The 15058-nt window shown below is 40.4% G+C and overlaps 1 long non-coding RNA gene across 1 annotated transcript; it reads right to left on the bottom strand.

Annotated features, from left to right (window-relative positions):
- Nucleotides 1-1783: 1783 nt before the first annotated feature.
- On the bottom strand, nucleotides 1784-11273 carry LOC108729381 (uncharacterized). Its single transcript, XR_001936924.1, has 3 exons — nucleotides 11261-11273; nucleotides 10923-10926; nucleotides 1784-1853 (listed from the first exon to the last, which is right to left on the bottom strand). It is a non-coding gene; the product is annotated as an uncharacterized lncRNA (long non-coding RNA).
- Nucleotides 11274-15058: the final 3785 nt, after the last annotated feature.

Below are 15058 nucleotides of genomic sequence, written 5' to 3'. Positions count from 1 at the left end.
TCGAAAAATCTCTTATCGAAGAACAGCTTCGTCGAGGCCACGTTTGATCTCTTCGAAAAGCCGGTGTTTACGTTCTCGTTTAACCGTCCATTGTTCCCGCAACTGTGCGGTATACCTGTCTACCTGAGAGAGGGGCCCGTCTAATAGCCGATGTAGGCTATCGCGAAACAGGATTTAAATCTGACAATGTGCAACCCACTTTCGGGTATATATGCAACAACACCGTATTTCAGATTCACGGGATGGAAATGCCTATACAGCCGGGTTCCTTTACGCCGACGAATAATAACCACCCATAATCTCCGAACGAGATCATAACTTTTGTTTAATCTCCGAGCGAATAACAACCAGCTGGTTTGACTGAACAATCCGCTATGTCCGTGTAACGCCGGCCTGGCTTTTGTTTTATTCGCGGTTGTGTCTCGCGAAAACTGGTCGACCTGGTCGACGGTGGAGGTCTGTTGAACAACAGCAGCGGTCTCCGGCCGATGACCGGGTCGTGCAGGCATTATTTAACTAATGAATCGCAGTATAGGCTACGATAGTCACTCCTGTTTTGCCCTACCCTGCCCTGCCCAGTTCTGTGACCTGTGACCTGTCCTACCTGTTCTATCGCGCGCGCGTCAATTGACGTTGCTTAATGTTTTTACAATCGACGAAGAATCGCTTTTCATTCGTTCGATTCCTCGTTCCAAGAACTCAAATATACTAAATTACCTACTAATTTTCTTCTAGGCTTTCCTCGTCTTTGTCGTACGATCTTTGAACGTATTTCATGTGCTTTCTCTCATCGTTAGTGCCGCACGAATAATTTTCATCCAATCGTTACATGATATATAAGGTATTGACACAAACTACATAGATATACGTCGCTATAAATTATTAAAGGAAATGTTACAAGTAATCTCGAAGAAAACGAGGAAAACGTTTCAAATATCACATGACTTAAATTGTTCAAGCTCTATATGATTACGAAATAGAACTTTTACAAACGTGAAATTTGAAATATTTTTTGTTGTAGTCAAGAGATAGATTTTTTTCCTAAAGAGATAGGTTTTAATGTTAATTAGCTAATGATTAACAAATAAATAAAAATCGACTAAACATTCAACAAAAATAAACGAAGAAGATATTCAGTCCATCCATATTCAGTCGGATTTTGATGCTAATATTTTTGTGTAAATCTTACAATTTCTAGTTCAAGCAATTTGCACGCCAATTATTTATTAATGATTAACGTTCTTCTATTGAATTTATAACTTGATCTCACCATATATAGAGAAAAAGGTTTCTTTGGATTTGGTATTCCTATTTATTTGATTAAAATTCGTTTCAAATGCTAACATATGCTTGTACGAAATATTATTTGTTTGAATAAAAATTGTTTCATTCAAGAAACCTTTATTATTTGACAGAAATAACATTATTATTTGAAGTGATATCTTTCAATCAAATAATATATTATTTGGTTACAATAAATACAAACAATGAAACAAATTTATTTGAAAATGGCAAAATATATTGATAGATTATCCCATGCAAATAATTATTTTCTTAGAACCATTACATTTTTTGACCGAAATTACAGAAACAATGGCTTTAGACGTCTAACAATAAGATTAAATAAGCAGTGCTGTGTGCTATATCAATTACGTTTGTATCGTATAATTTGATCACGCGAATGCCGAAGATAGACATTGTCTGTTCAAACAAATAATATATTTAAGACAAAGATACATTGTCTCAAATTGATATACATTGTTTCAAATTTAAACATTGGTTTGTTTAGACCATTCCAAATAACAAGTTTATTTGGCTACAATAAAATTTATTAAATCCAAAGAAATCTTTTTCTCTGTGTACGCCGTTGCTTCTTCGGATTTCATGAGTATCGAGTCGAACAAAAACTGCCACGTAACTCAGAAGAAAAATATTGTGCGCATACTTTGTTGCAAAACTAGCTACGTCACGATGGGCGGCGTGGACAGCCACCTCTTTTGTGTCTGCAACGGAGTTGGCACTTTCCTCGTTGCAGTCTGCGACTTCTCGGAACGCAGGGACGAGGGTCCAGCAGGAACCTGGGTCCAACCAGGCCGGTCGGCCGACTGGGGCCGTATCAAGGTACACGTATTCTCTTTTCTCTCTTTTCTCTCTCTCTTTCTCTCTTTCTATCTATCGTTCTTTCTCGTTCTTCTTCATCGATGTATCCGTACGTATGATCCGCCGCGGGGCCGGAGGGTGGTGCAGGAAGGATGGGGACCAGTATAGGGTGGGACAGGAGGGGCCCACGGAGGCGAGACAGGCCTTATACGAGCGCGGTGGCCATCGGGGGCCCCCTCTAATGTTTGATAGTTGTGTGTGGGCCGCCGGCCCTGGCCGCCGCCGCAGCGTGAGAGAGGAATGCGAGGATGCATAGTCGACTCGTGTTGCCGTTCCTCGAGTGCAACGCGCCCGAACGCGACGTCGTCGCTCACCACTTCGGACAATCGACAGTGCTCTTCGAGAGCGCCCGCGCCGGGTCCCAGAATCTGAGACACGCGGTTCACGAGATACACGCGTGCACGCATGAGTCACACCTCGCTTCTCTGTCTACTGACCTCGGAACGGCATACGTTGATTTCGTAATCCGGCGCGAATAAAGGATATATAAGGCCCGTTCTTTCTCTTTTCCTCCTCTTCCATTTTTTATTCTACGTGTATTAAAGGGATGCTGGAGTGACCAAATTATTACATTACAGTCGTATAAAAATCTTCGAATTGACTGAACGGAATAAAAAATCCTTTTAAGGGATTAAAGAAAACGCAAAATTAGGAGGTGGTGCAGTGGATTTTATATTATACTAAAATCGAAAAAGTTAGAAAATTTTTTAACATTCTTTCGATTTTAGTATAATATAAAATCCACTGCACCACCTCCTAATTTTGCGTTTTCTTTAATCCCTTAAAAGGATTTTTTATTCCGTTCAGTCAATTCGAAGATTTTTATACGACTGTAATATGATAATTTGGTCACTCCAGCATCCCCTTAAAATAACCCGCGCAATCGCATGTGCGCGCTCGAATTTTTCGAGAGAGAGAGAGAGAGAGAGAGAGAGAGAGAGAGAGAGAGTCTCGAGTAAACGAGACGGATTGATTTTTGATACTATAAAAGAAAGACGACGTAATAGCGTGTCGTTTATCCTTCAAAGACGCTTCGTTCGCGCATGAACGATAATATACGATCCCCGGTTTATTCGGTGGAAAGGGAAACAACACGCGATTTATCTTTCTATCGCACTCGTTAGCACGCCGATGATTTATTCGGACAATAGGGGGAGTGGAGTCTAACGGAGCGTACGCGATTGAGAAGAATACATTTGGATCTCTCTCGATCGATGACCGACATTCGAAAAGGGTACGATCGATCTTAAAGGCAAACGAGGCAAGCTTCGTGGGCATGATTGCTTCCTTACATTGTCGATGGTTGTTTCCAACTTGGCCGCGTTTGGTTTCCTTTCTTTCATTTAACGAGCGATAAGATTATAAAGGCCGTTAAAGCCGTTCGATATAGCATATGCGCTGCACCGAAGTGGCCTAATTGAGCGAGCGCAAGACGCTTGTAAAATCGTGGAAGCGAAAGGGACGCACAGTCGAAGCTATATCGACGACTCTCTGGGGCTGAGCCGAGTCGAATTTATCGTCCGCAGAATTTCGGTCCACGTGAATCTATTTCGCGCATAATAATAACGGCTATCGACTTGCAGATAAGCTATTTTGGAATATTGATAGAGAATCCCCGACAAAAGGAACGCGCGCGCGTGTCGAGCATCCAGATGTTAAATAGTCTGGTTTTCATTAGAGAAGCACGCTCGCTTTTGTATAATAAGTATCAGATAAAGATGTTTATCATATAAAGTATCGCATTACATGGCATGTCTTGTTTACGAATTAATTTTTTCCTTTCTTTTTTCTATTTGCAAAATCCCTACATATTATCAGATTCAGACACATTCACTATCAAGGCTGAAAAATCGACTGACAGGCCACAGGTTTTTTTTTTTCTAGTCTCGTGTGTGTCACATATGTGTGCTGATCCACTAGATGAGAAGTAGACGCTACGGGTATAAGACAGTCGGTAGCGAATGTGTTAATCGACGAGCGCATAAAAATGTAATGGTAATTAAGTGCAATCAGCGGGGAAAAAATTCCTATTGCGGACGATCGCAAGTTTTGCATACCATTGATTTCACCAAGGTAAATGAGATAAGCGAGCGTGGATACTACCGGCGCGGCGACGTTAACTCTTGGCGGTTATCATCGATCGGAAACGTGAAATTGATATACGACCGCCCCTTCCGCATTCGTTAATAGCTCGATTAGCATAACCGCGTAACGCAATTGAATTAGTTTGCGGCGACTGTTTACTCCGGAGCTTCGTATCCGCATTCTCGATCGAGTCAAACGAATACCTGATGTCTCCTGCGGCCGTGCCAGGAGTATTTTTTTTCTTTCCTTACGTCCGATGTATTATTGCGTCCATGGAGAGGAGCCGGCTCCTCTTGGAGAGTAGCAATCTTGAAACGCTAGGAATTATGATATCACTCCAGCTCCCTTCCTCTCTCTCGCTCTCATCTCCCTTCTTTTTCTATCTATCTCTTTCCTCCCCCTGTTGCGGGAAGAGGGTGATATCTTTCTGCTTTTTTAGCCCCGCGCGATTCGGACTCTGCCAACTTGGCTTATCGGCACTCGGCTTTTTACTCTCGCGCTACGACACCTTTGTGCGCTGGTCCAAGAACTATAATTCTTCCTCATTCGCCAGAGAGGCGTCCTCGCTCTTTCCTTTCAGCCTTTCCTGTCGCGGCGGTCTTACGTAACCGGTGCGACGCGTCGCGGCGGCGGCGGCGGCGACAGTTTCGCTGCCAATTCCATTATCGCTAAATATGTATGCTTCATTACTGTCCCATTCCCAACGGATAAAATTTCAACGTTCCTAAAGTCTACCGCATTGACTCACTCGGACCTCGTACATTCTCGATTATAAATGTTCGTCTTAGTATCGTACTTGAGTCGTAATTAAAAATTCGGGGATACCTTATTTCGTTGGGGTAATAACTTGTCTCATTGAAATCTCGGTAGAGTTACGGTGTAGAGTACTTACGCTAATTAAATCTGGATTATTAATTACCTTCAGATTGAGAGACTAATTATTGGAAAAGCAATGAATAGTAATTTAACTGAAGCAATAAGCAAATAATTTAGCAAGCATCAACTTTCATTGTAACTGTGTTCCTAATTATATTAATATATTTTTGGTTTTTTTTTCTTAATTAAGAAATGTATCGGAAAGTTCTGGGTGAATTAATCGACTGTCGAATCGAATAAGTAAACAAACCTCGATCGGTGATTTTGATATTTCTCTCCGTGAATAGAAAGCGTGATAGAAAGCTACGCCGCGAGCATAATGGCGGTACTAAGCGTCTCTTTATCAGGTTGTCACTATAATTAGTTGAGATCGTGAGATGCAGGTGACTATCGTCGACGCGACGTGCAGAGGATCAGATCACTTGTAGCTCGAAAGAAATTTAATGGAAAGGGCTGTCACAGAAGAGATCAATGTGATTATAGATCAGTTTTTAGAATGAAACATTATTATTAATAATTAAAACCATTATAATTATAATGAGTATAATTAATTTCTATCGAACTAATAATAGTCATTATTATTATCATAAATAACTATTATTAGTTCTTAACAACAATAATTATTATTCTCATTAGTATTTATATATATATATATATATACGACAAAAAAATCAATTTAAATTCATTTGTAAATATTAGAATAAACATATCGATGCGTTTTTGATGCTTATTTATCATCAATAAATATTTATAGTATCATTAATTGCATACGAAAAGAATTCTTTAAATAATGCACTTTATTAGATCGACAATCCGATAAAGATTCATACGATGGACAGATCGGATAATTTTCAGCATCGTCTTCGGCTCGTTTTGATATTCCCTGTCTTTGGTATTGGGAGAGATCAAGGATACAAAGATCTTCTCAATCGACTTGATAACAACATAACATGCTACGCGGTAGCAGTCCCGATGCTTTTGAAGTCGTCCTTGGCGGACCGCATAATACATGTGTCTCCGTTCATTAACAAGTTGACTAAATGCCATCGGATTAACAGCGATACTCGTCCACCTGTTCGAATTCCGACGAATTTCAACGTATACATAATCGTTTTCGTGCACTTGCCAGTAAATAAATTATTCAAGTTATCGCATTGGGGGGACTTCATCGTCGACGACGTATCATAACCGTCCTCCCTCGTTCGCGTTAAATTTTCGATCCCGCAAACATAAACTACTCAAACGCGGGCAGATGATCGGTCTGCAGGAATTCGAGACGATCTCGACTTCCATCGGCACGACAACTGGTTCCGTACATAATTATCGTGAGATAAACAACGCGGGAATAATGCGAGAAACCGGTTTCGCGATATACTAAGTTTCCACGTGCTACAAATGAATTATTTACGTCAATGTATGATTTTCGCAATGTCACTTAAATCCGGCCTGTTATTTTTTTCGTTTAATTATTCCTAACAGGATTGCTAAGAATAGTCACAGTACGAACTGCTTTCCGCAAAATTCAGTCGCGGAGATACATTTTTTTACATTTTATGGATGAATACGGAAACCGAGGATTGCGAATTTTTATCAGGAATTCTTTCAAATATTATACGCTATATGAAATATTCCACAGATTTAAATATCACTTGAGATAAGTGTATATATTTTATAAATATAAATTACCCGAAATTAGCTTTCATTAATTTATAAAAAGAGATAAACATTTAAATTCTGTTTATCTCTTGAATCAAAAATCGAAGCTTCGTTCATAAAATGTTAATAAAATTTGTGCATTTAAGTTACTAATCCAACTTAATTTCACTTCGACATAAAATAAAATACTAATATCAGATTTTTTGTGAAAAATAAAGCCAGACTTGCTAACTCTCGGTCCACACGCATATCTTCTCCAATATTACGTCTTCATTCGTGCATCGTCGACAAGTATCGCGCGTTTCGATATCGATAAATTCGCGGTAGTATCCTAATAACCCGCTTGGCCATTAGCTCAGCTAACGAACCGCTGCTGGAGATCAAGGCTGCCGGCTGCACCAAGGCTGATGCCTCCTCATACCGATGCATTCGCGTACGCATATAAACACGCGTGCCGCCGTCGCGGATCCGCACGTGTACTCGCAGGACACGCATACGTAGGTGGCGATCGCACATGAAATATTTCAAGGCCAAGTGGTAGTGCGATTTTTCATAGCCGCCGATGGTCTTTGACCGAGCGGCCCGTGAGAGATTAGCGAGTAGTAACTCAACTTCGCTTCAACTTTCTTGCCGTATGTTCCCAAGCAGAACAACAGGTCACGTTAAAATGACGTTAAAATGAGAATCGTGGTCATAAAATGACTTTTAATAATCATTTTGAGAACATTTTGATGTCGTGACGACTTTTTGTTCTGCTTGGATTATTCCTATTGTTTTATCTTCCCGTAGAGAAATCTTCGTTCCCCATCTGCGAGACTACTTCGGCGAGATGACTTCAATTATCGTCGCGCCTAATTAGGAAATTCCCTGAACTATTTTTAAGACTCGCGGCGCTAATTCCAGGCAACCTTGGGCGACGTTTCTCGTTTCTCTCTCGCTGCCCTGTTGCCTACGTGAGCTCTACGCGTCGTATCTTAATATATGCGGTTTAAACAAATTGAGAAATGTTACAACTTCCTCGTTTTGCCCGTGTGGCATTGGCCAGGCGAATGTAAATGTAAATGCCGTGTCTTTTAACTGCTTGTCGTTCAGGGAAATTTGTTTATTTCGATTTCACTTGCGTAAAAATTCCTTTATCTACTTCCTCGTGATATCTTTCGTGACGCGAGCACGTAAAACGGACGACTTCGAAAATGCATTGATAAGCGCTTCCTCCTTTGGCTCTTGTCCACCGCGAGCGATATACATACCATTATCGCTATCGTACGTCGGTTATGACACTTCGACGTACGTATGCCAACCAAGGAAACTATTGACGTAAATGAAGATCGACAAGAATGGAATTCCTATTGTGTGGTTATCGCCATCGCGCTTTGTACAATCAGCTTGTTCGTTTACGTCATTGTCGTAATAGATTACCCTGCGTTAAACTTTTGCACTAAAGACACTCCTTTGTTATAAGCTAATCTAATATTAAGATGATATTCAAAAAACGTTCGACTATAAATTTGATGACAAATGATTTCGAGACAACGTCATGGAAATTCATTATACGTTAGAGTAACAGATATATTCAAGATTAGTTATCTCGATAAGTAAATCACTCTTTCAATATTGCATTAAAAAATATTTTAAAAAAAGTTAAACTCTTAAAACCTTGAAATAAAATTAAATAAACATTAAGGTTACTTAATCTAGGCTTAATGACTATTAATCTTACAGATTAATATGTTAATTAGAATGCAATCTAGTAGACTAATGCGCGCGATTAGTAATCTAAGAGTTAATTACCATTTAAAAGTGATCAAAGAAGAATTTCCTTTCAACGACTTGTAATTCATGTACCATTTGTGTGCTTGGTGTTAGCTGAAAGAACATCCGCACGGAATTACTCAGAGAGTCTGTCGATAAAACGAAAAGGCGTTTGGGAAACTGATGCGTCCTAGCACAAGTGGTAGTTTGCGGGTTTGTCCAAGCGGAGAAGAGCGAATCCACAACGCTTCATCGCTTCATGAAGTCAATGCTCTTTTCTTCCTTTTCTTTTTTCTTATTTTATCGCGACTCGACGCTGCTGACACCGCAGGCACAATCCGCACGTAGTGATAGCTCTAGCGTGGTAACAATACTCCAGGGGATAAGGTACGACCGCGCGTACCTTATCCCCGTTTGCACATGCAACGTACACACGTACACGCACGTACGAAATGACTGGTGGTACCGCGAGCGCGACACGTGTCGCCGACATGATAAACCTCTGGCGATTTTTCGACGAAGTCACGGGCGAGCATTGAGAGAGCAAACTTATATTACATAGAAAGAATACTTGTTGGGATCAGCGAGAGGCTAATACCGTGAGAATGCCGATTACCGATCGATCGGAAGGTCTCTGAGCTGGGGAACTTGGGATTACTAGACGTCCCGTCTCATTGCTTTGAATTATCTTCGAAGATTTTTGAAATTTCTTTTAACTCTTGTAATTTTAACATTTATTTCCTCCTGACTTGTTTGTAATATATGTACATATATTATAATTAATGATCATAGTTTTAGCTTTTATTTATTCTTGACTTATAATGATATTAATTAAAATTTAAAGAGATAACACGTTAAAGAGATAACAAAACGCTTGGAAAAGAATCAAGAGAGATTTTCGCACATATATTTAAAAAAATGTGCTGTGTGCGCGCGTGCAAATAGAATTAATGCGTATTATAAAAGCATGTACATATATTTAGCTCGTGAGCTCTCGGAGACGTACGAGCAATACGCGCCGAAAGGACGGCAACGCACGAACGAATTACGGCGGTACTTGCGAAAACTCGCGTCGGACCAATGACCGGGAATGTCGTCGCATACCCGAAAGACGACGCGTCTGGATCGTCGAGGTGGTCCTGCGAAGCGAAGCGAAGCGAAGCCGATGACCGGCGCAGGCAAGCAGGCAGGCAAGCAGGCAGGTAAGAAGGCAAACCGGCGGGCAAGCAAGCAGCGTGCGGATGTCGCGAAGAAGGAGCAGTAGGGACCCCGTAGGCCGTAGTGGATCCTTGGATTAATGGCCAAGGATCGTCTAAGCTCTAGGTGAAAGATGCTGCGTAGCTTCGCGAAAGGAACGCGGAGGAAAAAGAGAAAGAGAGACGGATGTACAAATAGGAAGACGCGAGGGAGAGAGAAAGAGGGACAGGCAGATCGCACCAGGCCATGAAGAGACGCAAAGCGGCGAGACAGAGAGAAAAGAAGATAGATAGAGAGAAAGAGAGGGGGATGGGAAGGAGGAAGATGGTTGGAGTGGGCAAGACAGGAGAGCGAACGGAGGACATCGAACTGAAATGGCCTCTGGGAGCGCATTCCAGTATTCCACTCTCGCTACCTTAGGCCATCCCACCTCCTCTGACCCCCCCCCCTCCCCCTTCTTCTTGTTCTTCAGCATCCTCGGCGTCTCTCTCCTTCTTATACCCGCACCTCATCCTTTTACACTCTCTCGCCTCTCTTTCTTTCTTCCCTTCTTACTCTCTATCTTTCTTCTTCTGTCTTTCTGTCTCTCTCGCGCGGCTCTTTCTCCCGTCCTGATCGTCGTCCTCCTTCTTCGCCTCGATCTCATCCCTCTCAGACTGAAGCTCAGCATCCTCCTTTGGACTTAGAGTCCTTTTATTTCGCTTCTCCGCATTCTTGAGTTTCCGCTCGCCCGCCGACTCGAGCGGCGGACTTTCCTCCTTACGGCGACACTGCGGACGAATCCATTCCGCGGACTTTATCGAACGCATATCTCTCTCTCTCTCTCTCTCTCTCTCTCTCTCTCTCTCTCTTTTTCCTATCTCTATTCTTTTTCTCTCTCTCGCGAATTCCCCGCGTCTTCTTGTGGATCTTTCGATCTTATGCTTACTTTTCGATTAAGCCCGAAGATTAAATCTCCTGTGGAAAATCTTTTATAAATTTCATGTCGCGAGCGCGGTAGAAACCGGACGCTGAGCATCCGTAACGAGATTCGTGGCTGGCAATGTACCGGAGATCCTCGTTGGATAACTCGGTTTAAATCGGTCTATTGTTTAAGTTTCCTCCTTTTTTTTTATTCCCAGTTTCTTACGCATCTCGCCCTCAAAGGATTCGCTCTTTATCCACCGCGATACGTTTTTAATTCGCGGCATTGTGACTTCTCTCCGCGCGCGATTGTTTTGCTCTGTTTGCGTGGATTAGTCTTTCGTTACCTACGGATTCTGTACAAAAAACCCGGTTTAACACTGTTCAATAAGATTAGATTCCTTTTATCTGTGACTTAACGTTATTCGAGTTTCATACTATATGCGAATGTTATCTTTAATTAACACTTTAATTAACTTTGAATTTATAAATACAAATTAAATAATATATGTCCGTGTAGTTTTTAAATACACCTTTCGCCTAAAAACTATGAATTATAATTTACTTCTATTATATCAATTATTTTTATTATATAATTTATGCATCTGTGTTTATATATTATTCGCAATACATGTATTAAAATATAGTTTATAAAATGTTATATATACATATAATTTATAAAATGTTATATATATACATATAAAATTTTAAATTCTACATGTAAAGAACGGTTTTGCTGAAATACCTAAAAATTTAGCTAGATTCAGATCTGAAAATAATTTTGTTAAACAATAATTATGTAAAACGCTTAAGCATGATAAATATTGCAAAAAGTTTTGACATTTTAGCAATCAGCTTAAGTGTCCTATATACGTAATTATTTTAATGATCTAAGAAAATTATTTTTAAATTTGTATCTGGCTACATTTTTATATATTTCGGTAAAAGAGTTCTTCCCGCTTTAAATATCAAATTCTTATTGTTATTGACAATTAAATTAGTATTTAAGATATTTCTTTTATCACTTTCGTTGTTACAGTCTATTCTTGCCTTTTCCCTTGTCGCGAGAAATTGAATTTTCGCTCCCGATGTTGTAGATAAACCTATTGCGTAACTTCTACCAAATAGAAGCCAAGTTTCTGCCCCCGATCTGACAATTCTAAATTTTCATTTTCGTTTTCATTCTTCGCTTCCTTTCCATGCAGCATATTATATTCCTTTGACGTTGAAAATCGCCTTATTTCGCCTCCGCATTCAGTGTTCTACCGCTGACGCTGACAATTCCTACCCCTCATCGCCTCCTTTTTCCAGTGATTTTCTGCGACTGTAATCCGCCAATATCCTTTACAGAGTCGTTGTATTTCAACGAGGTCCGCAAAAATTTCTCGTGATATGTTGCAAATTGTTTCTCGTTCGTATTGGTATCGTGCGCGAATATTTACCCCCAAGTCTTTCTATCTTCTCTCCGATTCCGTTTCTTTTGTTATTCATAAAACGTCAATATCACTTAGAATCGTTTTTCGAAATGTATTCGCTGACGTACGTTCCTTTAGCCTTAGAACGAGAATTGACGTTTATTTTAGAATGGCAGTTTCCTGCCTTACGTATGAGGAAAAAAAAGGAAATTGATTTTCAATCGGTGTATAAATATTCATACTGTTTTCCTACCGCTGACATTAATTTATTAATGAGAAGCCTACTTGCTGTGGATAACTATTCTACGACATGTGTGGTTTGGACGAGTTAACGTAATACAAAGATGATTCGTACTTCTCGTATATTTCTTTATCTATGAATTTTCTACGTCAGTCGTCTCTTATGTCCAATTTCTTCACTTCCAGATAACTTGCGGATAATCTTATCCAGAAGATATCTCCATTGCATTCTGGGAGATATTTCTTGGATAATATTGTCTAGAGGTAAAGAAATTGGGCATTAATTAGTCAAATAAGAAAAAAATTTACAACGCGAATTTCGTGGCTGATACTAAAAAAAAAGCATTTCGCAGTCAGTGACCAGTTTAGTCGGACAGTATTAAAGATACGTGTAGCGAATGCGTCTCGCCGATGGCATTCTAGCGACTCGCGCCTAGCTGACGAACGTAAAATAACTTTTATTACTCCGCCGTTAGTTCGTGAGTTACCGACAACCTTGACACGTGGAACTCCGAACAATGTTCCGTGCAGCAAAATTAAACTCGACGTCCCTGACTTAGCTAATGCGTGTCCACTCCACTCTGCAGGGAAACGTTCGCGCCGATCATGCGTGCAACTCGGAAGCATGGTGACACACCCCGTATTATCGTCCAATATAATTGGATGATTAAGTGATACTCCGATTTAAGATATTCGGAACTTTCAAACTCGCGGAACGACGAGTTGAAAGCACGTTTCACGTTGAAATTCGTGTAGAAACGCCGTGTGAATCGAGCTTAACGCGTTGCCTCGAGCCACATTTCAAGCATCGTAAATTTGATTTAGGGGGATAACTGGGAACAATGTTGATCGGGACGTCGATTAACAATAAAATATCACCTCCCTCCCCGCGCATCAAAACGAAGATTCCGCGGCGGAGGTTGTTCCCAAGCTAATATCTTTACTGGGCGCCAAGGATGTGCGCGCGGAATTTAATGGTTCCGCCAGAAGTTCTCTTCTCGGCAAGATCCTCGCGCGACTTCGCCGGAAGATAAATCGAAGCTGGGATGCTTTTGCTCTTCTCTTCTCTACCCTCTTAACTTTCACAGTGATGCCGTCTAAGCGTGGCCTCTGGCTTCTCGGGTGATGTTATAAGCCATGTATTGACTCACATAGAAACAAACCCCTTAACAAGAATCATGTAGAGTCCCAGATAATCAGAGATTCGTTATAGAAAGAGATTTCGTGGTCTGATTTGCTGTCTAAAAAATATGGTCTGATTGGCTATCATAGTAACTATCATAAGAACTAAATAGCGATGTGATCACTTGATTTAGACAGTCAATCAGTATCCATATTGAGGACCTACCCATAAGGAAATGATGACGGTAAATTAATCTAACTGTCGAATCTCTGGTTATTTAGAATTTAGCATCGCGAAATACACTCTCATGTATGAATTCAAATGGTGTTACCACAGAATTTTACAACTAAACTGCTCACGTCGATTATTTTGCATGTGAAAGAGATAAAGATGATTTTAAGCTGTTTTTGTTTCAGTCCACGCGCGCGCGCGCGCGCGCGTGTGTGTGTGTGTGTGTGTGTGTGTGTGTGTACTGTCTGAGTGTATTACGTGACATATCATATGATTATTAAGAGTATCGTGAAACTGACGATAAATATTTTAAAGACAGATTCTTTGTAACACTTTGAGACGAAAAGTTTAACACGAAAATGCCGAAGCTAAGTTTTCGAATGGAAAGAGTCTAAACATTATGTTTTGAGACAACCTTATATTATATAATTTATACAGTGTGATTAGGGATGCGGTCAAAGACATCAAAGTCTCATTACGAATGCTTTGAAGCAGTTGATTGGCCAATCAGAAGAAAGAATTTTATTAATTGACCAATCAGAAGAATATCTCAAAGCATTTGTAACATCATGCTGTTCGTATTCTAGGTGGATCAAGAAAGGGGAGCCCTCATCAGGGATTGCTTAACATATCAAACATAGCGGCAAAGTGGGCATTCTAATTACAGAATTCTGTGGATGTTTTGACGATACCAGCTTATCAGATTTTACAATAATTTCCGCAAACAAAGATTAGGAACGCAAACCGCATAAAGATTAAAATTCGTATATATGAGAGATTATCTCTCAGCTCTATCTCATCTCGCGAATAAAATAATGATTGCTTTTATCTTAAATTTCGTCCGCAATATCTTTTGTCATCTCATATAGGTAAATGTTAAACCAACAGTACGCAAATAAAACAAGACGGCGATAATTCGTCGCTGTCGGGTTTTGTTGAAACATTGCTGCGCAACGTGACTTTGACGTCATTCCGTGACTGTTATTGCAAAGTCTCTGGACTCACGCGTGTACACCAGCGTTCTCTTTGCTCCTGCAATATTAAATCGATTCTATTTCATTTTTTATTAACGAAACGCACAACTTTCGGTATTTCGCCGTCTGTCAAAAAATCGACGACGTAATCCAGATAATGAGTGTTCAATGATTACGTCATAATTCGAAAACGATTTCATTTTTAATTTAATTCTTTAAAGTGAATAACAACGAAGAACGAGAACCATTGGTGACATTCCTGCGGAACATTTTGTTCTAACGTGCGTTTTTTATCACGAGCGAAGACACAAAAATCGCGTTCCAGCTACATCACACTGCGCGGAGAGATTTCCCGCAAAGTTTTTAATTAAATTTCGCGAGAAGCGCGTACCGGAGGAAGGTTCACGCACCGCGTCGGTTCGACTATGGTCGACTCGTTGTGAAAT

Source organism: Mycetomoellerius zeteki, unplaced genomic scaffold (assembly GCF_001594055.1).
Source record: "Mycetomoellerius zeteki isolate Tzet28-1 unplaced genomic scaffold, Tzet1.0 scaffold73, whole genome shotgun sequence".
NCBI lineage: Eukaryota > Metazoa > Arthropoda > Insecta > Hymenoptera > Formicidae > Mycetomoellerius > Mycetomoellerius zeteki.
Note: the sequence above shows the minus strand (reverse complement) of the source record. Positions and strands in the feature narration are given on the sequence as shown.